This window comes from Elephantulus edwardii, unplaced genomic scaffold (genome assembly GCF_000299155.1).
Source record: "Elephantulus edwardii isolate Elephantulus edwardi_28Jun2011 unplaced genomic scaffold, EleEdw1.0 scaffold00054, whole genome shotgun sequence".
NCBI classification, from domain to species: Eukaryota; Metazoa; Chordata; class Mammalia; order Macroscelidea; family Macroscelididae; genus Elephantulus; species Elephantulus edwardii.
In genome coordinates, this window is record NW_006399804.1 from 11,838,399 (window position 1) to 11,864,151 (window position 25,753).

General features: G+C 39.9%; 1 protein-coding gene and 1 pseudogene across 1 annotated transcript in view; both read left to right on the forward strand.

Annotated features, from left to right (window-relative positions):
- Positions 1 to 25,753, forward strand: part of APBB1IP (amyloid beta (A4) precursor protein-binding, family B, member 1 interacting protein) — a 107,488-nt gene that overhangs the window by 74,474 nt on the left and 7,261 nt on the right.
- On the forward strand, positions 15,725 to 17,386 carry LOC102852348 (annotated as a pseudogene).

A 25,753-nucleotide genomic window follows, 5' to 3' on the forward strand; every position in this document is an offset into this window, starting at 1 on the left:
CTCTTCCAGTCAGTTGGCCAAATGGTTGTTCTCCAGACTTCTTGGCACAACTTGGTGAGCACAACCCGGGCAGCATCTGTTAGCTGAAATATGTCAATTGGTATACCATCTATTCCGGGGGCCTTATTTTTTGCTATTTCCTTCCAAGCAACTTGAACTTCTTCCTTCATCACCATAGGCTCTGGCTCAAATGCTATTTCATTAAATTCTTCTGTATCTGCCAATTCCTTTCGATACAATGACTCAGTTTATTCCTTCCATCTTCTTTTGATACCTCCTGGATCATTTAACATTCTGCCTAAAGCATCCTTGATTGTAGCAACTCGAGGTTTGAATTTGTCCTTCAGTTCCTTGAGCTTAAGAAATGCTGAACGAGTTTTGGTCCTTTTGATTTTCCGACTCTAGCTCCTCGCACATTTCATTGTAATATTTTGCTTCGTCATTCCGTGCTGCCTTTTGGAATCTTCTGTAATGTAGCTGTTATGTGCCATCCAGTTGCTTGTGACCCTATGTTCAATGGCCCTGAAACCTGCTCTATCCTGTGCCAACCTCACTGTCTACGACACACCTCATTACCCTAGTGACTAAATCAATCCATCTCGTTGATGGTCTTCCTCTCTTTCTCTGACCCTCCACCCTTCCAAGCATGACATCCTTCTCCAAGGATTGGTCCCTTCTTGCAGGATGTCCAAAGTACATAAGACTAAGCTTCAGAATCCTTGCTTCCAAGGAGCAGCCTGGCTTCACCATCTCTAGGCCGAACCTGTTTGTTCTCCTGGCAGTTCACAGTATATTCAGTACTCTTCTTCAGCACCACAGCTCAAAGGCATCAGTTCTCTTTCTGTCATCCCTAGTCATTGTCCAGCTTTTTGATGCATAGCAAGTAATTGCAAAGACCATGCTCTGTAGTCTCCAGACTGATGTTGTTTACTCTTCAGTACTCTTGAGAGGTCCCTGAACAGCAGGCTTTCCCAATGCAGTTCGTCTTTTGATTTCCTGGCTGCTGGTACCAAGAATGTTGATTGTGGAGCCAAGCAAACTAAAGCTGTTAACAATCTCAATCTCTTCACCATCTATCATGTTGCCAGTTGTCCCAGTGGTAAGAATCTTTGTTTTCTTGATGTTGAGCTTCAATCCATATTGAAGGCTGCAGTCCCCGACCTTCTGCAGCAAGCACTCCAAGCCTTCCTCAGTTTCAGCAAGTAAGGTTGTGTCTTTTGCATAATGCAGATTGTTGATGAGTCTTCCTCCAATCCTGATACCACATTCCTCATAGAGCCCAGCCTCCGGATGATCTGTTTTGCATATAGATTGAAAAGGTATGGAGATGAAGACACATCTTTGGTGTACACCCTTCCTGATTTAGAACCATGCAGTGCTTCCTTGCTCTATTATGACACCTACCTCCTGGTCCAAATATAGGTTTCGCCTAAGCACTATCAAATGTTCTGGGATTCTCTTTCTTCTCAGAGTCAGCCACAGTTTATTGTGATCCACACAGTCAAATGCCTTTGTGTAGTCAATGAAACACAGGCATTCCTCTAGTTCTCTCTGCTTTCAACCAAGATCCATCTCTCATCAGCTATAATATCCCTAGTACCAAGGCCTCTTCTAAACCCAGCCTGCACATCTGGCAGTTCTCTACAGATGTGCCATTCCAGTCGCCTTTGGATAATTTTCAGCAGAATCTTGCTTGCATGTGATATTAATGATATTGTTTGCTAATTTCTGCACACTGTTGGACCAACTTTCTTTTGGAATGGGAACAAATATAGATCTCTTCCAGTCAGATGGCCAGGTGGTTGTTCTTCAAATGATGCTGATGCAAGTTCTGAGGGCTGACAGACTAAAACAAGGGAAGCAATTTATTTAGAAAACCAGTTGCTTTTGAATTGACTCATGGTGACTCCCATATTGTCAGAGTATAACTTTGTTCTGTAGTGTTTTCTATGGCTAATTTTTTGGTGGATCATCAGGTGAAAATCTGCTATAAGAACGTATCTAAAAGTGCAACAATGAATGAATGGAAATCCAAAATATCTGTAAATGTTCATTAAAATTAATAAAATTTAATAAAAATTTAAAAAAAACCAAAATAAAAAGAGAACATATCTAAAGTACCAAAGAATGATGATGTCCATTTAAAGACTGAGGTGTGCCTAGTCCTAGCCATTGTATTTTCAAATGCTTCCTATACATCTGAAAGTTGTACAAAAACAAGAATTAAGAATTGATGATTTGAATTGTGGTGTCGGAAAAGACTCCTCTGACTATCCTATAGACTGTCAACAGAAAAACCAAGTCTTTCTTGGTTGAAGTGCAACCAAGGTGTTCCTTAGAGGCAAGGAGGGTGAAACTTGGTCTTGTGTACTTTGAGCATATTATCAGAATGGTCCAGTCCTTGGAAAAAGACAACATGCTGGGAATAGTGAGGGCCACTGGGAAAGAGAAAGACCTTCAACAAGCTGGGTTTCCACAGTAACTGTAACAATGGGCTTGAGCATGTCCGAGATTGTGAGGATGGCCGAGGCTAGGACAAGGTTCAGAGCTGTTGTTCCTGGGTTACTGCCACACGCAGCAACAGAAGCACATCACAAAGCTTTTCTCTGAAGGCTCCTCTGGACGGACTCACATATCTCCTATTTCTGTTAGTAACTTGGTATGTTAACCATTGACAACACCCAGAGACTGCAAAATAGAAGTTATTCATTTGGCTTAAAAGGCAAAAAGGGGAGAGCTCTGGTGGCCTAGTGGCAGGAAACTGCACTGCAATCCCAGAGGTGCGCGGTTCAAATCCACCAGATGCTCAGCTGAAGAAGGAGGAACAATAGCCTCCTGTACCAGTCAGATCCAATTTGATGGTACACACATAAAAAAAAAAAATGACAACAGTAAGAATTCTTTTTAAAAAAAGGCAAAAAGGAAGACTTTTTTTTATCATTTTTTTTCCTGTGGAACACACCATCAGTTGCTTATATACAAGTTCAACTTGAAGCTGAAGAAACTGAAAACAAGTCCTTGAAAGCCAAATATGACAGTGGGTGTATTCCACATGAATTTAAAGACCATCTCAAGAGTATATTTGATGCACTGAACACTGATAATTAAAGGCCAGATGGGTTGTGGGATGACCTCAAAACACTGTATGTGAAGAAAGCAGCCATTAAAAAGAGAATACCAAAGAGAATGTCAGAAGACACTGAGTATAGAATAGCTAAAGTGAATGGAACAAGTTACAAATTGAAAAACTAAGTAGATTTTAAATGCTACCTCTGGAAAACAAAATTGAGTATTGTATAAAGGAATGGGAAAGGTCTGGCAGGAATCTGGAAAGGCAGGGTAATGGTAGGCATAGTGCAATGGTTATTAATTTTATGAAACATAATGATTAAGAATGATTGTATGAAACACAATGTGAATGAGGGATCACATGAAACATAACCTAAATGAACTTTGTAAGCAAACCAAAACGAAATAATTTTTAATTAAGTAGTGTTTACAAGAAACAAAAGAGACATAGAGAAATAGAAGAATATACCATGCTTATGAATAGGAAGACTCAATATCGTGAAAATGACAATTCTTCCAAAAACAATCTACAAGTTCAATGAAATCCCAATACAGACACCAATCCTTTTTTTATACCAATTCTTTTAATTGAAAGCCTATTATTAATAATTTTCACCTCCATCTTTGCAATTATGTGTTATGCATCAGAGAGTTGAACAGTGAATAGGGCTGATAGAAAGAGAATTGATGCCTTTGAGCTGTGGTGCTGGAGACGAGTGTTGAATATATCATGGACTGCTAGGAGAACAAACAGGTTTGTCCTGGAGAGGGTGAAGCCATAGTGTTCCCCGGAGTCAAGGATTCTGAGGCTTCGTCTGACATATTTTAGGCATGTTGCAAGGAGGGACTGGTCCTTGGAGAGGGACATCGTGTTTGGCAGAGTGGAGGGGCGGCGAAGGAGAGGAAGACCTTCGATGAGATGGATCGATTCTGTGACTGGAGTGGTGGGAATAAGTGCATTTGAGATGGCTAGGTTGGCACAGGATAGAATAGCATTTAGAGCTCTTGTACATAGGGTCGCTATGAGTCACAGGCAACTTGGTGGCACATAACAAAAACAACAACATCTCAGTAAATCACACCTGTGGTTTAAAAAATTTTTTTAAGAATTCTGCACTCCTAAGAAATGATGAATTGGTGCGCTGTTTTTAATATCACTTCTTTCTTAGCACCCCCAGATTCAGAAGGAGTCCCAGTACATCAAGTATCTCTGCTGCGATGACGCACGGACCCTGAGCCAGTGGGTCATGGGAATCAGGATTGCCAAGGTGAGGACGCATTTGCGCTTTACCAGCCTCGCCTTTGCTCACCGTCTCCATCCTGTCTGTGTCAGTCTTATGTGCTTCCATAAAACAGTCAAACCATTCTTGGTTACAGTCACAGATGGTTCTTCCTTGCATGTTTGCCCACTGGTTTTTTGAGAGAGGTGAATGTGATAAGAACAAGGACCTCTCCAGTTGACCTAGGATCCCATGCTTCTGTGTTATCCCCGTCTTACTTCACAGTATAACAGATAAGACAGGAGAGTTGCCATCCGTAACTCAGACATTAGGAGAATGTTGCAAGTGTAGTGTGCAGTGGAGACACCCAAGTTGTTCTCTGCAGTACAATGCTTATCAGAGTGGCATCGCTGAAGCATTCCTTTCACATTTAGGTAAAAGTGCCAACTGACTTAAATCTGGGGCAGGGAGTAAGAAACAAGGAGTATAAACTCTGTTAACTTTTTTACCGAAAGAGAAGTTGTTATACTAACAAAAAAAAACATATCAAGGGCGAAAAAATTTGGTCTTGGAATATTTTCTTAGCTCCTTAATGCGTGTGTTAGCTTTGCACAGTGGCAATATCATAGGCAATGAGGTTTATCCGAAGCGTGATCATTGCTAATTGAAAACTGAATGTGTGTTATAATTGACAACAGACAAATATATTACTTTCTCCTTTTCTGTGTCCCTTCCTAGTATGGAAAGACTCTTTATGATAACTACCAGCGGGCTGTGGCAAGAGCTGGCCTTGCCTCTCGGTGGACGAGCCTGGGGACTGCCAACACAACTGCGCCAGCTGCAGGTAATAAGCCCGGGAGAAGTCCTGACACGGGTCTAAGCTCAGAGCTTGTGTTCAAAATGGATCCAATGTCTTGTGTAAAAACAGAATTTAGAAGACACTATATAGGGTGCTTGGAAGCAGGAGTGGCATCTACTTCCATAATAGCTTGCCTCCGGAAACCCTATGAACCTGGAGAGAGGATGAAAGGCACCCAAGCGTCGAGGACTCTTCCTTCATAGGGTCTCTATGAGTCGCCTGCGACTCGACGGCACTTAACAACAACAACAACATATAGGGTGCATTCTCTGCTGATGGTTGATCTCAAGATTCCACCCTTCCTTCCACTCCCCACATGGATCTGTTTCCCACCATTTAGCAAAGCTTTGACTTGTATTTCAGGATCTCCTTGAGATTAAGGTGATGCCCAGTTTAAGAAGAGCTCAGAGTAAATAAACACTGTATTTGCTGAAGGCTCAGTTGATACCCAGAGGAGCACGCAGACCCAAGGATGAGATCATTCCCTGGTGTTTTCCCTCAGTGACATCATGTCTAGAGCCTCGGACCCTTGGGCATCATAGTGTTAGGACTACATGATCATTAACTTGCTTGTCGTTTTAAGAAAGTGAGGAGGACACTGAGGGACAGAAAGGATTCTGTGTGCTCCTGTACATGTATGATTTCTGGTCCTTACAACAGCCCGAACGATATAGATGATCTTGCCCCTCCACAATTGAGGAAACTGGTGCTGGGAGCAGCTAGTAGCTAATGCCTTCTAAGGAACACCACTGTGATTCAAAAAAATGGTCTTTATGATCAAGAATAATTGAAAGAATGAGAGCCATTTATTGTTGAAGAACCCTGAGAGACATTTTCTAGTATTAAAGGAAGGTCAGTGAAGATACACTCAGGTGCACCTTATTCAGACACACTTCAGTCACTCAGTGTGCATCTGAGAGCTGGATAACGAATAAGGATGACAGAAGAAAAAATGATGCCTTTGAGCTGTGGTGTTGGAGGAATATCCCATGGACTGCCAAAAGAACAAGCAGATATGACTTAGAGAAGGTGAAGCCACGGCGTTCCTTGGAGGCAAGAATGGCAAAGCTTTGTCTCACATATTTTAGGCATGTTTCTGGGAGAGGCTGTTCCTTAGAGAAGAACATCATGCTTAGCAAGGTAGAGGACAGCGAAGGAGAAGATGACCCTCAATGAGGTGGATTGACACAGTGACTCCAGCAATGGGCTCGAGAGATTGTACGTTTGGCACACAATAGACAGGGTTCAGATCTGTTCTTCATATGGTTGCTAAGAGTCAGACTTGATGGCACGTAACAACAAGAAGTAAAAGATTAGCACACATGTTCTTTAGTGCTTTGGAGATGCAAACTGATTCAAAGGTATAGAAGTGACCACGAGATAGTTTCAACCAGTGTTTAAAGACACCTTCTTCAGATGTGCCCTGTCTGGCTTCTTTGTGACCAGTGAGTTCTTTGGAAATGTTTCTGTCTAGTTGCAATATATCACAGGACCTTGTTTTCTTCAGAGTTCTAATCATAGTGTGTAATTAAATACTCATTAACTCATCTACTGCCTGTGTTCCCCACTACACTCTTAAATCCCAAAAGGACAAAGGCCGTTTCTGCTCCATTGTGTCCCCAGAGTTGATGGGCTTGAGATACTGTAAATATTGTTGGATTGTTACATAAAACGTTACTGAAACTGACCTAGGAGTCCCAGCTGGTGCAAATAATTAAACACTCAAGTCCTAACTGAAAGGTTGGCCCTTTGAACCCATTCACTGGCACCTCAGAAGGAAGGTTGGCCACCTGTTTCTGAAAGGTCACAGCCATGAAAACCAATAGGGCCCAGTTCTACTGTAATAGACAAGCAGTCAGAATCAACTCTACTGGGTTTTTACTACAGTATGAGTTCTTGTTAACTTAGTAATTACATCTTTAAAAGAAAGCCCTATTTCCAAACAAAAATCACCTTCATAGGCAGATGGAATTCACCACAGTGTTTGGGGAGATACAGTTCAATCTATGTATCTTGTCATTTTTTTTCAGATAATTTGATAAAGAACACTCTTGCCTTCCATCAAGCTGTTACATGAGCTTTTTAATTCTAAGCAGAACGATTGTAGAACAGTTGGGCTAGCTTGAAGAGATCTGCCATTTGTGAGAATTAAGAACCTGGTATATTGAACAAACTGTCCCTCAGCCCATTTCCATAGCCTGGCTGCAGCCACATCATTTATTTATGGCTGAACAGTGTTCTGGCCTGTGGTTAGCAACTTGTAATGTTGTTGTTGTTATGTGCTGTTGAGTCATTTGCGACTCATAGCAACCTTATGTACAACAGCCCTAAACCCTGCTCTATCCTGTGCCAATCTCATTGCCTCTGACACACCCATCCCGATTACCCCAATCACTGAATCAATCCACCTCATAGAGGGTCTTTCCCTCCTGCACTGTCCCTCCACTCTGCCCAGCATGATGTCCCTCTCCAAAGACCTGTCTCTCCTTACAACATGTCCAAAGTATGTCAGGCGAAGCCCCAGAATCCTTGCCTCCAAGGAGCAGCCTGGTTTAACCCTCTCTAGGATGAATCTATTTGTTTTCTTGGCAGCCCATGGTACATTCAGTACTCTTCTCCAGCATCACAGCTCAAAGGCATCAATCCTCCTTCTATCCTCCCTAGTCATTGTCCAACTCTCTGATGCATAACAAGTGATTGCAAAAACCATGACCTGTATCAGGCGCACCTTAGTCTCCAGAGAGACACCGTTGCTCTTGAGTACTTTAGAGAGGTCCCTAACCACAGACTTTCCCATCGCAATATGTTTTTTTATTTCCTGGCTACTGGTGCCAAGAGTGTTGACCGTAGAGCCAAGCAAACTGAAGCTGTGAACAATCTCAATCTCTTCACCATCCATCCTGATGCTACCGATTGGTCCAGTGGTGAGAATTTTTGTCTTCTGGACATTGAGCCTCAGTCCATACTGAAGGCTGCAGTCCTTGACCCTCTGCAGTAAGTGCATGAGGTCCTCCTCAGTTTCAGCGAGCAGGGTTGTGTCATCTGCATAACACAGATTGTTGATAGATCGTCCACCAATCCTAACACCACGCTTCTCCTCATAGAGCCCAGCCTCTTGGATAATCTGCTCTGCATACAGGTTGAAAAGGTATGGAGACAGGACACATCCCTGGCATACACCCTTCCCAATTTTGAACCATGCAGTGTTGCCCTGCTCTGTTCTGACTACTTGTATTCGTTATCTCTAATCAGGTTCACACTCGTTATCTCTAATCAGGTTCACTCTAGACTACTTTCTGGCATTTGGCTTGTATTGATTTAGGTTGTAAACTCACTCTTGGCTAGAATTTGAGCTTTACCAATGTGTATATATGTGAGAGGTCATATGGGGATGCTGTTAGATACTGTTATGACAGAGTAGCAGGAGAAGAAGAGTTTCAGGAGAAAGATGGCCAATCTCCTTCCATGCACTTAACTGACTGCCTCTGAAAATCTGCTGGAGGGTCAGCTGTGGGTTGGGTTCGACCCAACAGTACCCAGCATATTTAGTGCATTGAGTGTGTATCCTGCTACTTGGTTGACTCTATTAGTACCAGTAGCTTTCTTGTGGAATCCGTAGGATTTTCTTTGTTGAGAATCATATCCTCTATCGGTAAAAATAGCTTTCCTTCTTCGTTACTCAGTTGAATGTTCTTTAATTCCTTTTCTTACCTTACTTAGGATTTCCAGTATAGTGTTGAATAAAAAGTGACAATAAAAGGTATCCTTGACTGACTCACATTCTCAAGTGAAATGTTCTCAGTCCTCTATTGAGAATACTGTCAGTTTTGCATTAATGCCCTTTATTATATTGATGAATTTTCCTTCTATTCCAGTTTTTCTGACAATTTTTAAAAATATTTTTTCCATTAAGGCTTTTTTACCAGAAATGTATGTTGGATTTTATTGTTTTTCTATTCTCTGTATCAGTTATTTCTTTGAACTTTATTGTTTCTTTTGGTGACTATAGATTTCTTTTGCTGCTCTTTTTCTTTTGTTTGAATTGTAGGAGTAAGTTCTTAATTTCATTCTTTTTTGGTGTATTTATTGCTTTTGCTGTGTCCTAGAGGTTGTGTTTTCATTTTTGTTTGAATGACTTTGGGAATTTTTTTCTTTCATCTTTGATTTCTTCTTTTACCATGTAGGTTTTAAGCATGGTTATTTCATTTTCATGTTGTTGTTTTGTTATAGGCTGTCAAGTTGCCTGCAACTCTAGTGACCCTATGCACAATAGCTCTGCACCCTGCCCTATCCTGAGCCAGTCTTGCTGTCATGTATATGACATTTTTTCCTTTGTCTTACTGTTATTGATTTCTGCTTTCATAGGGCTATGACCACAGAACATGCTTTATTATTTCAGTATTTGGTGTTTTATTTAGTCTTGCTTTGTGGCTTAAAATATAATCCATAATAGTTAATGATCTGTGTGCATTAGGAAAAAGATATATATTTTACCACTGTTGAGTACAGTGTACCCTACCAGGAGTGATGTTGGTTGATTGTGACATTTGGATTTTTTGTATCTCTGTTGAATTTTTTTCTAGTTGTTCTCGCCTTCATCAAAAATGGTTTGTTGAAGACTCCCCCTAATATTGTGGAACTGTCTACTTCTCATTTTAATGAATGATAATTTAATGAGTGTGAATTGGTTGCATGTATTGCATGTATTTGCTGCTGCTGCTGCTGCACTCATCTGGGTCCTGATTTGATGAGTGCAGGAATATCAGACTCTGTATCATGTGTGATGCTTTCTCAGCTTTCTTTCTGGTAGCAAGATTCCCATCTTCTGCTCCTGAATCTGCTCAGTTGGATCTACTCAGTTTAAGCGTGTTGGGATGACAAGACTACCTAATCTCATCATTAATAGCCTCCATACCCGTTTGCATGTTACCACCTAATCAGGTGGCAGAAATCTAAAGCAAAGGCCAGGGAAGTCATTTTTACTCATTACGCCACAAGAGGCTGCAAGTCTGCATTCAGAGTATCAGCTCCAGGCAATCGCTTTCTCTGCGGCTTTGGAGGAGGGGCCTGTCATCAATGTAACCCTGAGTCCAGAAGTTTCTTTATACAGGACACCTGAGTCCAAAGAATATACTCTACTCCCGGCTCTTCTAACTTGGTATTAGTGGCCCCTCACTTCTTTCATCTCTCAAAAGAAATTTATTCCTGTAGATTATATCCTACCTTCTTAACATAACCACTTCTAATCCTGTCTCATCAACATCACAGAGGTTAGGATTTATAACACATAAGAAAATTACATCAGATCACAAGAGAGTATATTTATATCAGATCTCAAAATGGAAGATAATTACATAATACTAAAAAACATGATATAGCTAAACTGACACATATTTTAGAAGGACACAAGCCAACGTTTGACACTGTGGATTACATGGGGTCTAATTCATAACCCATCATAGTGATGACTGAGACTGGGCAGCCTTTTTTACCAGTGCATCTCCATGAATCAAGGGTTAACTCAACTAACAGCAGTACCCTGGAGAAATAGCAGATTTTTCTTACATAGTAAGGAATAGCTGCAGAAGCTTTTTTTTTTCTTTTTTTAAATTTTTTTTATTACTAATTTTAATGACAGTTTACAGAGACTGAAGATTTCCATTCATTCATTGTTGCACTTTTCTCCCTACCCAACCCTACCTCCCCCAATTCTCTCTTCTCTGAAAAGTAAGAGAAAAATTCTTTCATTATTATACAATCCCTCCCCCCAAGTCCACTCCACTATGCAGCCTTTGTTCTGGACTCCTCTCATGACAATAATACCTAATCACATATCCCTTTTAAACAGTTTTCTTCCGCATCTGTTTCAGTGCAGTATACATTAATGAACTCCTCTTTCTCAGCCTCCTCCCAACCCCGAGGTCAGTCCTCTTTTACAACAGTGGCACCATGCAGTATTTGTCCTTTTGTGACTGGAATATTTCACTCAGCATTTGTAATGTATGGCTTTAGCAACTCATTTTAGTCATGACTTTTTGGAAACTGACTGAAATTCAATATGGTTTAAACAAAGTTTTTAAAAAGTTGGGATTTAAAAAAAAAAAGTTGGGATTTGTCATTTATTAAACTCACAAAACTGGAATGTTCAATGGCAGACTGATTCAGGTGCAGCAAGATCCAGGAGTTTAAACAGATTCTGTTTCGTTCTTATGCACATTACCTCTTGAGATGGCAAGGATTTCCACCAAAATCTTTAGGCTTATGTTATTCACAAAGCTAGAAATCTTAGCTCAAAGAGACTATCCTTGTCCTCAAACTGTCCTACAGATGCTCTGTTTCATGCTCTTCCCTCGATATGCCAGACCTGAGTTACCTATCCTCCAAGGTAAATGATAGGATCAGCCCTTGACAAACCACGGGGGTTAAATATGGGTGAAGAAGGATCAATTTCCCACCCCCTCCCCATGGGGTACATTTGAATCCTGTTTTAATATAGTGAATGAGCCCAGCCCAAACAGAATCCTCAATTGGTGACGCCTCCAGAATGTATGTATGAAATAATGCCCCAACATGTTTCAGGATAGAATAAAGGCCTCCTAAAAAATAGACTACTTCCTTGAAAATGGAATAGAAGCTTGAAGCATTGGAGTGACACTTGTTCTCAGACTGGTAGAAACAAGGATATTATGGTTACATTAAAAGGTGCATTATGTTCCTAAGAAATAGGCTCATGTATAATTTAGGGAGAAGAAAATCTTTCTGCCCTGTAAAGAAATTACCCCCAGTAGTCTTCACTATTCAACTCTAATTTCTGTTGACTTGGTACAAAGCAGAAAGTTAGTTCTGAATGTGTAAAAGAAGGAGTAAGGGAACAAGAGGAAACCAAACAGAGTAAGATTGAGCACTGTGGAAGCTAAGATAGTTAAATCTCTTTCCTCCAGCGTAAACCTTTAGCCTAATTGAAAAGATGCTTTTGTTAGGACTTAGAGAACCAGCAATCACATATCACTCACCATGGACAATCTAACAATTCTGATTGGATTTGCTCTGAACAAGATGGCTGCCTTTGCTAACTGAGGAGTGCATATTTTTAAAAAGAGAAAACTAAAGAACCGAAGGAGACTTGTAAAGACAGGTTGCTAGTGGGCATAGATCAATAGTGATTGGTCTTAAAAACACAATGTATGAGAACGATCATTATGAAACACAATGTGAATGAAGGTATGTGTCAAATAAAAGGTACATTAATTAATTATAATATATATGAATTTTGTATATAAACCAGAATAAAATGGAAAAAATACATACCCTTTAAAAAAAAAAAGAGAAAACTGACAACAGAGCATAGCCATTCCAGTCTTCTACTTTTATTAAATAGATTATAATATCTTTTTTCATTTGAAATAATAAAGTTGAAATAATCCACAGAACTCCCCTGTCACCTTTTAACACAAATCACCAGTAATTAATATATTGTCATTTTCTTTCATTCCCTTCTACATCATATATTTTTACATATTCACATATGTTTCTAGAACCACTGGAGGGTGAAGTCCTCAGATCATACTCCTTCACCTCTGTTCACAGATTGAACTGTGTCTTCAGAAAAATATATGCTGTAAATGCTAACTTCTATGCCCATGTTAGAATCCCATCCTGGAATGCGTTGTCTGTCTTATGTAAATGAGTCAGGATTAGTATAGGATGTGTGTTTAATCCATTTCTTTTGACATAAGAAAGAGATTATGCAAGCAAATAAGAGAAGCCAAAATGGAGAGAGATGCCACACCACATGAGCAGTGGCCAGGAGCCGAGCTCAGATGAGGCAAGGACTTTTCTCCAGAGCCAACACGCTGAATTCCAACTTCTAACTTCTGAAACTGCGAAAAACAATAAAGCCACCCACCTGTAATATTTGTAGTGTATCAGTACTAAATAACTAAGATAGCCCCTAATTCTTCTTTTGTATTGTCTAAAAATAAGTACAGCTATCAAATTCAGAAAATACAATATCAATAGAATCATTTTACCTAAACTACAGTCCAAAGTCCAGATTTCCCAGTTTTTCAATAGTGTCCATTATACTATTATTTTTTTAATACAAGAGTCAGCATTTAGTCATCAAGTTTCTTTAGTCTCCTTTAATCCCAACCTCAGCCTATCTTTGTTCATCAAGATACTTTTTATTTTTTTTTTAAATCCCAGTTGCCATTGAGTAAGCTCTGACTCCTGGTAACCCATCTAGCATCAGATTGGAATTGTACTCTACAGAGATTTCAGTGGTAAATTTTTTTTGCCAAAACATCACCACGCCTTTCTTCTGAGGCGTTTCTAGGTAGAGTCATACTTCCAAGCTTTTGGTTGGCAGCTAAACATATGAACCGTTTGTACCATTCATGGTTTCTCCATAGAGTGACTCCCATTAAGATTTATCTAATGCTTCCTCAAAATTTATTAATGCATTTTGAGTCTTTTGACTGGATGACCAGAGCCAAAGAGGAGGAAATAGAAGATCTCTACTATTTTAGTTGGAAATCAATTAAACATGCAATCAAGATTCATTAATAATAGTGGATGACTGAAATGCAAAAGTTAATAAAGAAGAAGGATCAGTAGTTGGAAAATATGGACTTGGTGACAGAAATGAGGCTGGAGATAAAATGATAGAATTTTGTACAGTCACTTATTTATTCATTGCAAATACTTTTTATAAGAAACACATGTCAGCTATACACATAGAGCTCACTTGATGCTGTATACAGGAATCAGGTTGATTATATCTGTGGGAAGAATCCTTGGAGAAGCTCAATATGAGCTGTGAAGACTAGGCCAAGTGCTGATTGGAGAACAGACCATCATCTACTCATATGCAAGTTCAACTAAAGCTAAAGAAAATTAAAACAATTCCACAAGGACCAAAATTTTATTTTGAGTCTAACCCACCTGAATTAAAAAGCCATTTTAAGGAGCTCGGGTGGCCTGGTCACAAAGCCTAATTGCAGAGGCACACAGTTCAAATCCACCAGATGCTCCTCTGGAGAAGGAGCGGCAATCTCCAGTCAGATTTGACTCGATAGTGAAAAACCACTGTGAACTTTTTTTTTATAAAGGCATCTTAAGAATATCTTGAATACTAATGAACAAAGACCAGATGAGCTGTGGGAGGATATGAAGAGTATCATCCATGAAGAATGCAAAAGGTCATCATGAAGACAAAGTGGAAGAAAAGACTGTGAATATTTCACCAGAACACTGAGAAGCCAAAGCAAAGGGAAGAAATCAGAAAGTTAAGGAGCTGAACAGAAGATTTCAAAGGTCAACTTCAAAAGACAAAGCAAAGGTCAGCGTCAGAAGACAAAGCAAAGTATTAAAAATGAAATGTGCAAAGAGTCGGAGTCAGAAAACCAAGGGACGAACTCACTTGGGGTTTCTTAAGCTGAAAGGAACTGAAAAACAAATTCAAACCTCGAATTACAATACTTTGAGATGCTATGGCTAGAATATTTTATGATCTAGGAAGCATCAAAGAAGTGGAAGGAGCACACAGTCACTGTACCAAAAAGAACTGGCTAACACAGAAGAATTTCATGAGATATATATGATCAAGAGGCAATAGTGATGAAGGAGGAAATTCAAGATGCTCTAAAGAAATTGCCAGGGAGATCAGGTGGCCTAGTGGCAAGAACAGCAATCCCAAAAGTATGCAGTTCAAATCCACCAAATGCTCCACTGGAGAAGGAGGGGCAATCTTCTCCTGTGCCAGTCAGATCTGATTGGATGGTACACAACAAGAAAGAAAAATAAAAAGGAATAAAAAAATTGCCAATAAATTAGGCCCTAGGAATTGACATATTTCAGTAAACAGACTCAACACTGGACGTACTCACCAGGCTGTGCCAAGAAAAATGGAGGATAGCTAGCTGGCCAACTGACTGGAAGAAATCCATATGTATTCCCTTTCCCAAAAAAGGTCATCCAACAGAGTGTGGCAGTGTTGTTGTGTGCCATCGAGTTAGAACTTACCCATAGCTGACCCCTCAGCATATTTTCAGAGGCAGTTAATCACAGGGGAAGAGATTTCCCATCCTTCTCCCACGGAGCTGCTGGTGGATTCAAACCTCATGCCTTTGGTATTGCAGTGCAGCTTTTTACAACAAAACCACCAAAATCAGGAAAAGTGTCCACCAGGGATGCATCCAATCTCCATATCTTGTCAATGTGTATGTGGAACAAATCATGTGGGAGGCTGAGCTCTATGAAGTGGAATGTGACAACAGGATTGGAGGAAGACTCATAAACAACAACCTACTTTAAGCAGATAACCCAACCTTGCTCGCTGAAACTGAGGAACACCTGATGCATATACTGCAGAGGGTCAAGGACTGCAGCTTTCAATATGGATTGAAGCTCAACATCAAGAAAACTAAGATTCTGAAAACTGGGCCAATTGGCAGCATTATGATAGATGGTAAAGAGATTAAGATTGTTAACTGCTTCTGCTTGTTTGGCTCCACAGTCAACATTCGTGGTGCCAGCAGCCAGGAAATCAAAAGATGGATTGTGGCCCGCTGAGGAGATGGATGAGGACGGGCTTCCTCTCATGGGATTGTGTTTAAACCTGACCGAGGTGCCAGCTATTCAACAGAAAAGAACGGTGGCATTTCTTTTTTTTTCTATAATTATATTTTATTAATTTTCATAAACATTTACAGAGATTTTGGGTTTCCATTCATTCACCGCTGCACCATTCTCTCTACCCTCCTCCCAGTTTGTTCTTGTCCAAATGCCACAGTGCTTGTCAAAGCCAGTTCTGATTAATCTTCTTTGTCAGTGTGTCCTTTGCCATTCCCTATCACTCCTCCCTGAGAGAGACTTCACCCTGAGTCATAAGGAAAAGGGGATGGCGTATTCTCTTAGCTACTTCCTGCTGAAAAGGGACGCTGTGGGTTTCAGGGTGAAGATCTTCTCTCACTACTCTAAAAGGCCCCTTTGGTGGCAGGAAACACATAGACTATTATGGAGATTGATTTTGGAATTTAGATGCACTCTTATTGATTGTGCTTGGCCATACATGTTCATATCCTTGAAGATGTATCATGGGGGTGTTGCAACCTAGAAGACACAAATTTGACTAACAAGTTATAAGTACATGAGTCAAAAACTATGGAAAAGTAAAAGAAAAGATTCTTTCATTGTTCCACAAACCACCCCCCAGGTCCCCTCCACCATGCAGCCCTCGCTCTAGACTCCTGTGATGACAGAAACACCCAGTTATATGTCTCTTTTAAACAGTTCCCTCCCTCCTCCGCCTCAGTGCAGCACACATCATTGAACCCATCTTACTCAGTCTCTCCCCAACCCCAAGGACAGTCCCATTCTACAACAGTGGCATCATGTAATATTTGTCCCTTTGTGACTGGGATATTTCACTCAGCATAATGTTCTCCAGAGTCAACCATTTTGAATAATATTGCATGAGTTCCTTGTTTTTTAATGCAGCATAGTATTCCATTGTGCGAATATACCACAGCTTCTCTAGCCATTCGTTTGTTGATGGGCACTTAGGTTGTTTCCAACTCCTTGCTATTGTGAACAAAACTGCAATAAACATGGGTGTGCATATATCTGCTTGGATGTCAGCTATGGTCTCTTCAGGGTATATTCCCAGTAGTGGAATTGCTGGGTCAAATGGTATCTCTATTTGCAACTTTTTGAGAAAGCGCCATACTGCAGAAAAGAACGGTGGCATTTCTAAACCAGTTTGTGGTGCATACAGTACAGTTCCTCAACTACTTTTCTATAGTTTATGAAGAGAAACTGGCAGACCTTTCTCTTCAAATCCAACAAATTGAAACAACTCTCAGTATTTCAGATGCAAAGTTGTCTTCTGTTCCGGGACTAGATGATGTCACTTTTGAAGTATCTCCTGTAAGTAATAGTGTCACGAATGGACCCCAATCTGAAGCCACTTCTGTATAATCACAGCAGAACAGTACCCAAGACTCTAGACTGTAGGAAAGTGAAGTAGCAGCAGAAAATAACTGTAGCCAAGGATCCAGAATATGCCAGATATCTCAAAATGGTTCAAGTGGGTGTTCCAGTGTTGGCAAAAAGAAACAAAATTATACCAGAAGACATAGACCCAGATCTTCTTGAGCCATCATATGCTCCAGTGCCTGATGGTGAAAGTACAAAAAATGCAGAAGACAGTTCAGATAGTGAATCAGTCTTCTTTTAGTGACTAAGCAGAATTTTGATAAGAATTTCTAGACAAGTGTAGGTATAAGTTTACATTCTGTAAGATAACCTAAACTAAAATTCCTATTCATAAAAATGTCAGATGACCATATACCCACTGCCAAGCTTCCTCTGTGTTGAAAAATAAAACATTTATGACCTGGAAAAAAAAAGATGGATTGTATTGGGAAAATCTGCTGTCAGAGACCTCTCCAGAGTACTGAAGAACAATGATGTCAGTCTAGAGACTAAGGTATGCCTGATCCAGGTCATGATCTTTGCTGTGCATCAGAGAGCTGGGTATTGACTAGGGATGATAGAAAAAGAATCAATGCCTTTGAATTGTGGTGTTGGATAAAACTATTGAATACCCTGGACTGCTAAGAGAACAAACAGATTCGTCCTGGAGAGGGTGATACCAGGCTGCTCCTTGGAGGCAAGGATTTTGTAGTTTCATCTGACATACTTTGGGCATGCTTCAAGGAGAGACAGGTCCTTAGAGAAGGACATCTAGCTTGAAAGGTGGAGGGACAGCACAGAGAGGAAGACCCTGAATGTGATGGTTTGACTCAGAGACTGGTGTAGCATTGAGACAAAGAGGCTGGCTCAAAATAGAACAGAGTTCAGGGTTATTTTACATAAGGTCGCTATGAGGCACAGAATGACTCGATGGCACATAAAACAACAGAGTGTAGAAATTATCTACCAGTATCACAAATATCACACAAAAGCCAGATCTTGTGTGGAAGATTACCCAAAATGACTGGTACAGTACATTGAAAGAGAACTGCAAGAAATACAATGTCAGATGCATTTTGGCTCAAAGCAAAGAGTACCAGAAGAATGTCCATTTTGTATTTCATTGACTATACAAAGGTATCTGACTGTATAGATCACAACAAATTATAGCTGACATTGAGAAGACTGGGAATTCCAGAACACCTGATTGTGGTCATGCGAAACCTATTTAGACCAAGAAGCAGTCATTGGAACAGAGCAAGGAAATACTGCATTGTTCAAAATCAAGAAAGAAGTGTCTCAAGGATGCTTACTTTCTCTATACTTTTTCAATCTATATGCAGAACATATCATTCAGAAGGCTGGACTTTCTGAGAAGGAATGTGGCATCAGGATTGGAGGAAGACCCTCAACAGTCTGCGTTATGCAGATGACACAGCTTTGCTTGCTGAAATTGATAAGGATCTGAAGTGTTTCCTGCAGAGGATCAAGGACTACAGTCTTCAATATGCCTTAAAGTTCAACAGGAAGAAAACAAAGATGCTCACCAGTGGGCCAATTAACAGTACCATGATAGATGGAGAAGGGATTGAGATTGTTAATAATTTCAACTTGTTCAGTTCCACAGTCAACACTCAGTGCAAGCAGTCAAAGAACCAAAAGACAAATTGCTTTTGGAAAATCTGCTGTCCGGGACCTCTCCAGAGTGCTGAAGAGCAATGACATCAGTCTAGAGAATAAGGTGTACCTGATCCAGGCCATGGTCTTTGTAATTTCTTGCTATGCATCAGAGAGCTAGATAATGAATAAGGATGACAGGAAAAGAAATGTCTTTCAATTGCGGTGCAGTAGAAGAATATTGAACATATACTACCAAGGGAACAAACAATGTCTGACCTGGAGAGAGTGAAACCTAGTTGCTCCTTGGAGGTAAGGATTTTGAAGCTCTGCCTCACATACTTTGAGCATGTTGCCAAGAGGGAGCAGTCCTTGGAGAAGGACATCATTCTTAAAAGGTAGAGAGAAAGCGCAGGAGATGAAGACCCTGGGTGAGATAGATTGTCACTGTAACTGGGGTAATGAGGTAGGTGTGTCAGAGACAGTAAATGAAATTGACTCAGGATAGGGCAGGGTTCAGAGGGTTGCTATGAGTTGTAGTTGACTGGAGGGCACATAACAACAACTACACTGAGTGCTATTGGGTCTTTCTCAGAATATCGAAGAAGGAGGCATTCCATCTCTATTTATGCCTTAATGGAAATGAATTTTTATTACTTCCTTAAGGTGTTGGGCATCCTCTCCTGAACAGATTTTCATATTGGCTATAATCATTTGTGGCAAGAAACTTTGAGACAATGTAAATATCCCATTCCTCATCAAACTTTCCCTTCCTCTTTCTGATTCTAAAAATCCTCAATAACCTCCATCGACTTGTTATGTTGATTAATGGGTGTATCAAATTATTAGGAACAAATTTGGAGACAAGTAAGCGGTCAGTTTGTAAACATATAATGGAATAGCCATCAATGAGCAGAGTTAAAGCAATCTTTTGAGTTTGCTTGATGATGAGTAAAATGCTTGGTAGAAGAGGTCTGGGTGGGAGTGTGGTTCAGTCATTGGAGAGATGACCTTGGTGTGTGCAGCTGTCTGCCTCCTCTCCATTTTCCTTCAGGAAACTACTGATAGCCGCAGAAATGAACATACAGCTTCTCCTGACTGATTCTTTCAAAACTATGAAACCTCAGTTAGTCATACCTTGTGGTGGGGATCTGAAGGCAAAGGAAAAGAAAACAAATGCATATCAGGACGTTTAGAGGGGGGAATACTCATTCTAATGTATGTATATCTAGGTATTCCAGGGAGGTTGCAAATTTTGCCCAATCCCCCCTGCTCTCCTTCTATGCCCACAGTAGGTTTTGTTGCCAATAATGTTTAAAAGTGGCTCCTTTGTAGGGGAGCTCTGGTGGCCTAGTGGCAAGAAGCTGCACTACAATCCCAGAGGCACACAGTTCGAATCCACCAGATGCTCTGCTGGGGAAGGAGGGACAATCTCCTCCTGTACCAGTCAGATCTGATTTGACAGCACACACAAATAATAAAAAAAAAAGTGGTTCCTTTGTATGAAGACACCATAGTTTTTCTATTCATTCATTTGTTGATGGGCACTTGGGTTGCTTCCATGTCTTTGCTATTGTAAATAACACAGCAATAAACATGAGGGTGGGGACGTGGTTCCTATACGCAGCATGGTATGAAACTGGAGAAATATATTTAAAGGAAACAAAATCTCCAACAACCAGAATTAAAAAGAAAGAGATCTTCAGAGTCCGTTCTCCAATTACCAAGATGTTGTAAATAGCAAAACACATTGTTCTCTAGGCCTCCAGTTAATCCAGATTTTAGCCTGGAGCCTTTCTATTCACTTCCCTGAAGCTTTGTTGTATTCTACATTAAAATTGCAATAAAACCTGAGATTGTTTTCATAAGGCCTTTATGGACACCCTATCTCTAAATCCCTTTTCTTTAGCTTTGAAGAAACAAACTACTTTCCATGTTCATATTAACTTTCAAGAATGTTAAAAATGCCTTACCCAGCCTTCTTTTTTTCTTTCTTCCTTCTCAGGACTTAAGCCCAGTTCTGCCCAGTCCAATGGGCGGATTCCCCAAGCTGCCCAGTCTGTTAATGCTGTTCTTGCTGAGACCCAGAAACAGGTTGAAACAACTAAGGTAAGGCCAGAGAGTGATTTGTGTGCATCTGTCCAGCTCTCCTAGAAGTGCGGATAGTATGTTGTACTTCTGACTGAAAGGCTGACAGTTCAAATCCACCAGCCAGCCATTCCCCTGGAGAAAGATGAGCAGTCTTCTGCGGTCATCATTTACAGCCTCAGAAACCTGATGGAGGGGCCCTGGGAGCAGGCATTGACTCAGTGGAAGTGGGCTTGCTTTTGATTTTATCCAGCTGTCCTCAAGAAGCCCATATTCTGAACCAATCACAATGTTCTAAAACAGTGTAAGTGGCTAAACACTCTAAGACTAGTTGAAAGGGTTTTAACTCAATCTAGAAAAGCTTTGGAAGCCAAGCTTGAAAAGTTACAGATTTAAAAACTTTGTGAAACACAATATTACTGTGTAACCCTTGAAATCAGCATGCCTCAAAACTGATTCCACAGCAACTAAGAGCAAACAGTGTTCAGACAACTGCACTTTTACCAAGAGCAAATACAGTTCAAACAACCGAGAAACACAACCAAACCCACTATCATCTAACCAATTCTGGCTCCGAATGCTCTTATGGGAAAGAATAGGCTGCCCACAAGGTTTTCAAGGCTGTAATCTTTACAAAAGCAGACTGTTGTCTCTTTCATCCACAGAGAAGCTAGTGGGTTTGACTCCTAGACAAGTGCTTAACAAGTGTGCCACGAGGGCTTCCTAACAGCTGAGACTCACTCACTGTCTCTTGTCATTGCCTTCGAGTTACAACTGACTTGTAGCTGACACTCCAGGCGATTTCCAAAGCTGTAAATCTCACAAGAGAAGACTGGTCCTCTTTCTCCTGTGGGGCTGCAGAGGGATCTGAGCTGCCAGGGAGGTGTGGCCGTTGGGTTAGCAGCACGGCTCTCTACAGCTTCGCCATCAAAGCTCCCTTAACAAGTCACCATGTACACACACACACATTTACATAACTGTTTATATTTCCATCCAGCAATTTCTTGGGACAAAGACCTAGTGATCTATCATGTAAGGATTATGGGCAAGAAAAGCCCTTTGGGACATTTATCCTTTTCTATGGGTTGAAATGAATTCCTTGGGTGAACATTATATATTAGAGTTTATTGCTGGATGGATTGAACTACCAACCATTTAGATAATAGCTAAGCACTTAACCATTGAATTGCCAGGGCTTACTGGCAATACACACACACACACACATATAACATCTATTATATATTCAATCATGCATTTACCTGATAAAATAATGGATATTTAATTATTCATACATTGATTTAGAGTTGACATTTGTCATCCTGATCGATTTTGAGCTCTTTACCAAAACCCACTGCCATAGAGTCAGTCCTGACCCATAATGATGATCCCCTATCAGGTTTCCCAGCTATCAATTTTTAGAAGAGACCGCCTATCTTTCTCCTGCAGAATGGCTAATTGATTCACTGCACCACCAGCATGAGCCCTTTAAGGCAAGAATAATATTTTGAACCATTTTTTATCCATCCTTAGCATTTAATACAAAACTTAGCAGATAGAAAGGCAGTAATAATATGTTTATTGATTCAAGTGGGAGGAAGTACCAAGCACAATGTATCACCATTTAAAAAGCCTTTAGTAAGTCTTAAAAGGTCACTTCTTCTATCGTTCTGTTTATAGGAAATCTCCAGAATAAACAAATCCAGAGTAGCAAGAAACAGATGAGTGGTTCCCAGGAGTTGACTTAGGGAGAATGGGGAGTGTCTGCTTGATGTATACTGGGCTGCTTTTTGTGGTGTTTTAGAAGTCAGTAGTGGCGATGGTTGTATAACATTATCAGTATATTAAGTACCAGTAAATTGCATACTTTTAAATGGTTAAGATTTTGTTATGTATATTTTACCGTGATTAAAAAAAAATAGTGAAAAGGGAAAAGAAAACATATAACCACATTCCTGTATCATTGTTCTCCATGCCTTTTTTCAAAAGTAGATTAATGAGGACTGATTTAAACCTGTGGAATAATTGTAAAAGGGGTCCTAATTATTACGCGATCAAAGTATCCAGCTGCTAACTGAAAGGTTAGTGGGTTAAGCCTCCAGCCCCTTTACAGGACAGATATGAGGCAGTCATCTTCATGGAGGACCAAGTCCAGCCTTGGAGACAGTCGGGGGCAGTTCTGCTGTTGTCCTGCAGGGTGACTGTGAGTTAGAATTGGCTCAGTGACAGTGTGTTGGGGTTTGTTGTTGTTGTTGATAATTGTAAGTTAATTACTAATCATACTTTTGTAACATCAGAGTTCCATTTACTGTTTCTCCTGTATGAAAACATCCTTAAATAATTCTGACAATGGCATACCACTGAGCTATTACAGTCGGTGTGGTTAGCTTCATTCTCCCTTCACTTTGTCCTTTGTGTAGTGATAGAAACAATTCCATTTTCTTGGACTTTTTGCATTTCTTGAAAGATATTTTAGGACTTTAAAAGTAAGTTCTTCTGATTCAAATCTACCAGATAGATGCTCTGCTGGAGAAGGAGAGGCAATCTCCTCCCGTACCAGTCAGATCTGATTTGACGGCACACATACACAAAATAATAATAAAATAAATTTTTTTTAAAAAGTAAGTTATTCTAATACTCTTTTTGGTTGGTTTTTGTTCTTCTAATATTTTTGTTATCTTCTCTTATAGTGTACTTTTTGCCATTATTATTTTTATAGTTTCTATGATGACAATTGAAAAGAAGCATTTGAAAATGCTGGAAGCAATAAAAGAATCCCAGAATAGACATCACTAAACTATGTATGAACACAAGTTCCCAAGGTGTCTCTTCCAAAAATGCTTTCTAAAAAAAAAAATAATAAATAAATCACCAGATAATTAGCTTATCATGCTAAGTAAACAAACTAAATAAAATAGAAAATCAATTGTAAGGTACTTTGTTGGAGGGGGGAAAAATCCTCCAAATTACTCTAAATTTCTTCTCTTCAAAGATAAGCAGTGATTAAGAAATAAAATATTAGTCTGATGAATGATAATTATCATAAAATCAACACAGTTCAATTTTGCTGCCTAGAATTCTTGGCAAAAGCCGCATTATACAAATCTAAATTTATATTATCTACCTATCTAATTTTTTTATTATCTAGCTTAAGCGTGGGAGAGTGCCTCAAAATCAACTTACTTAAAGATTACAGTTAAAAACCCTTTGGGACAATTCTACTATGTGTAATAGGTCTCAAGGGTAAAAAAAATATGAGTCAAAAATAGACTAAACAGCAAATTCCAACTCAATGCATTAGTTCCCACTCACTCCTTAGTTCCAAAGATTGGAGGCCAAGGCATACGCAGAAATAAAAATTCTTCTTGTTATGATCTGACTGGTTATGAAGGCCAAGGCCAAGATGATTCTAAGTGGCCTTTAACATTACTCCATGCAGGTGCTCATGCTGTGTGTTCTTATAAATAATAGTCATGTCAGTTGCATGCTAGATGGATAAACCTAACCTTCTCTGAGGCCAGCAGAACCTCTGCTCCAATCTGGGCCGTTCATCCCTCAACATACCTGAGACAGCTTCCCATGACCTGGCTCCCATATGAAGCCTCAGTTACCACTCAAATGAGCACACACTCACTGCTCCAGACTAGACAGTGTGTTTTTTATTCCCATAGCATACAGGTTTGTTGTATGATACTTGTATGCTTATTTGTTGGATAGGAAGTTCTGGTGGCCTAGTGAATATAGAATTGTACTGCAAACCAAAAAGCACATAATTCTAATCTATTAGCTGCTCTGTAGACAAAAGATAGGCATTCTCTCCCTGAGAAATTAACAGCCTCTGAAAACCTGATGGAGAGTCAGCTAATTCCAACTCTGTGGCTCACAACAATTAAATGGGCTTGCCATTTTTCCATCAATTTGCAGTACGATGGTGACTTGCTGGCTGCTGTGATGCTAGAAGCTATGCCACTGCTATTTCACATACCAGCAAGGGTCAGCCATGGTAGACAGGTTTCAACAGAGCTTCCAGACAAACACAGATGAAGAAGCACCCACCACTTCAAATAACAGCCTTTGGAAAACTCTGTGGGTAACAGAGGAGCATAGTTGGATATAGTGTTGGAAGATGAGCCTATCAGGTTGGAAGGCACTCAAAAAATGAGAGACAACTGCAAATGTCCATTGTTAATTGAAACAGAGAATGTATAAAATATGAATCTGGGAAAATAGGAAGTTGTCAAAAATTAAATGGAACCTATAAAAATCAACATGCTAGGAATTTGTGAGCAGAGATAAACTGATATTGATCATTTTGAATCAGACAAGCCTATGAACTATTATGTCAAAAATTGCAAATTGAAGAGGAGTGATGTCACAGTCATTGTGAAAAAGAGCATTTCAATATCAACCTAAAGAGAAGTACTTTGCGTTGAGGGATAGGATACCATCTGTATGCATACAAAGAAGATCCGTTAATATAACTATTACTCAAATATATATACCAACTACTAAGACCAAAAATGAAGACATTCTTGCAGTTGGAAATTAATAGACCATGCAATCGAGATACATTTATAATAATTGGTGAATGGAGTGCAAAAGTTGGTAACAAAGGACTGGTAGTTGGAAAATACCAACTTGGTAACAGAAATGAGGCGGGAGATTGAATGATAACATTTTGAACAATGACCTACAACCAAGAGGGCATAAAATAGATGAATGGGACCTTCTAAAAATCAAATCCTCTTTTTAAAGAGAAAAACAAATTGGGGGGTGAGTCAGGAGGAAAATGTGCAAGGAGTGCGGAGGGATTGTATACCAAAGAAAGAATTTTTCTTTCATCTTTCACTTTTTCAAAGAGAAGAGCAAATGGGGGGGGGAGTAGTGGTGGGGAGGGCTGGGCAGAGAGAAAAGTGCAACAATGAAT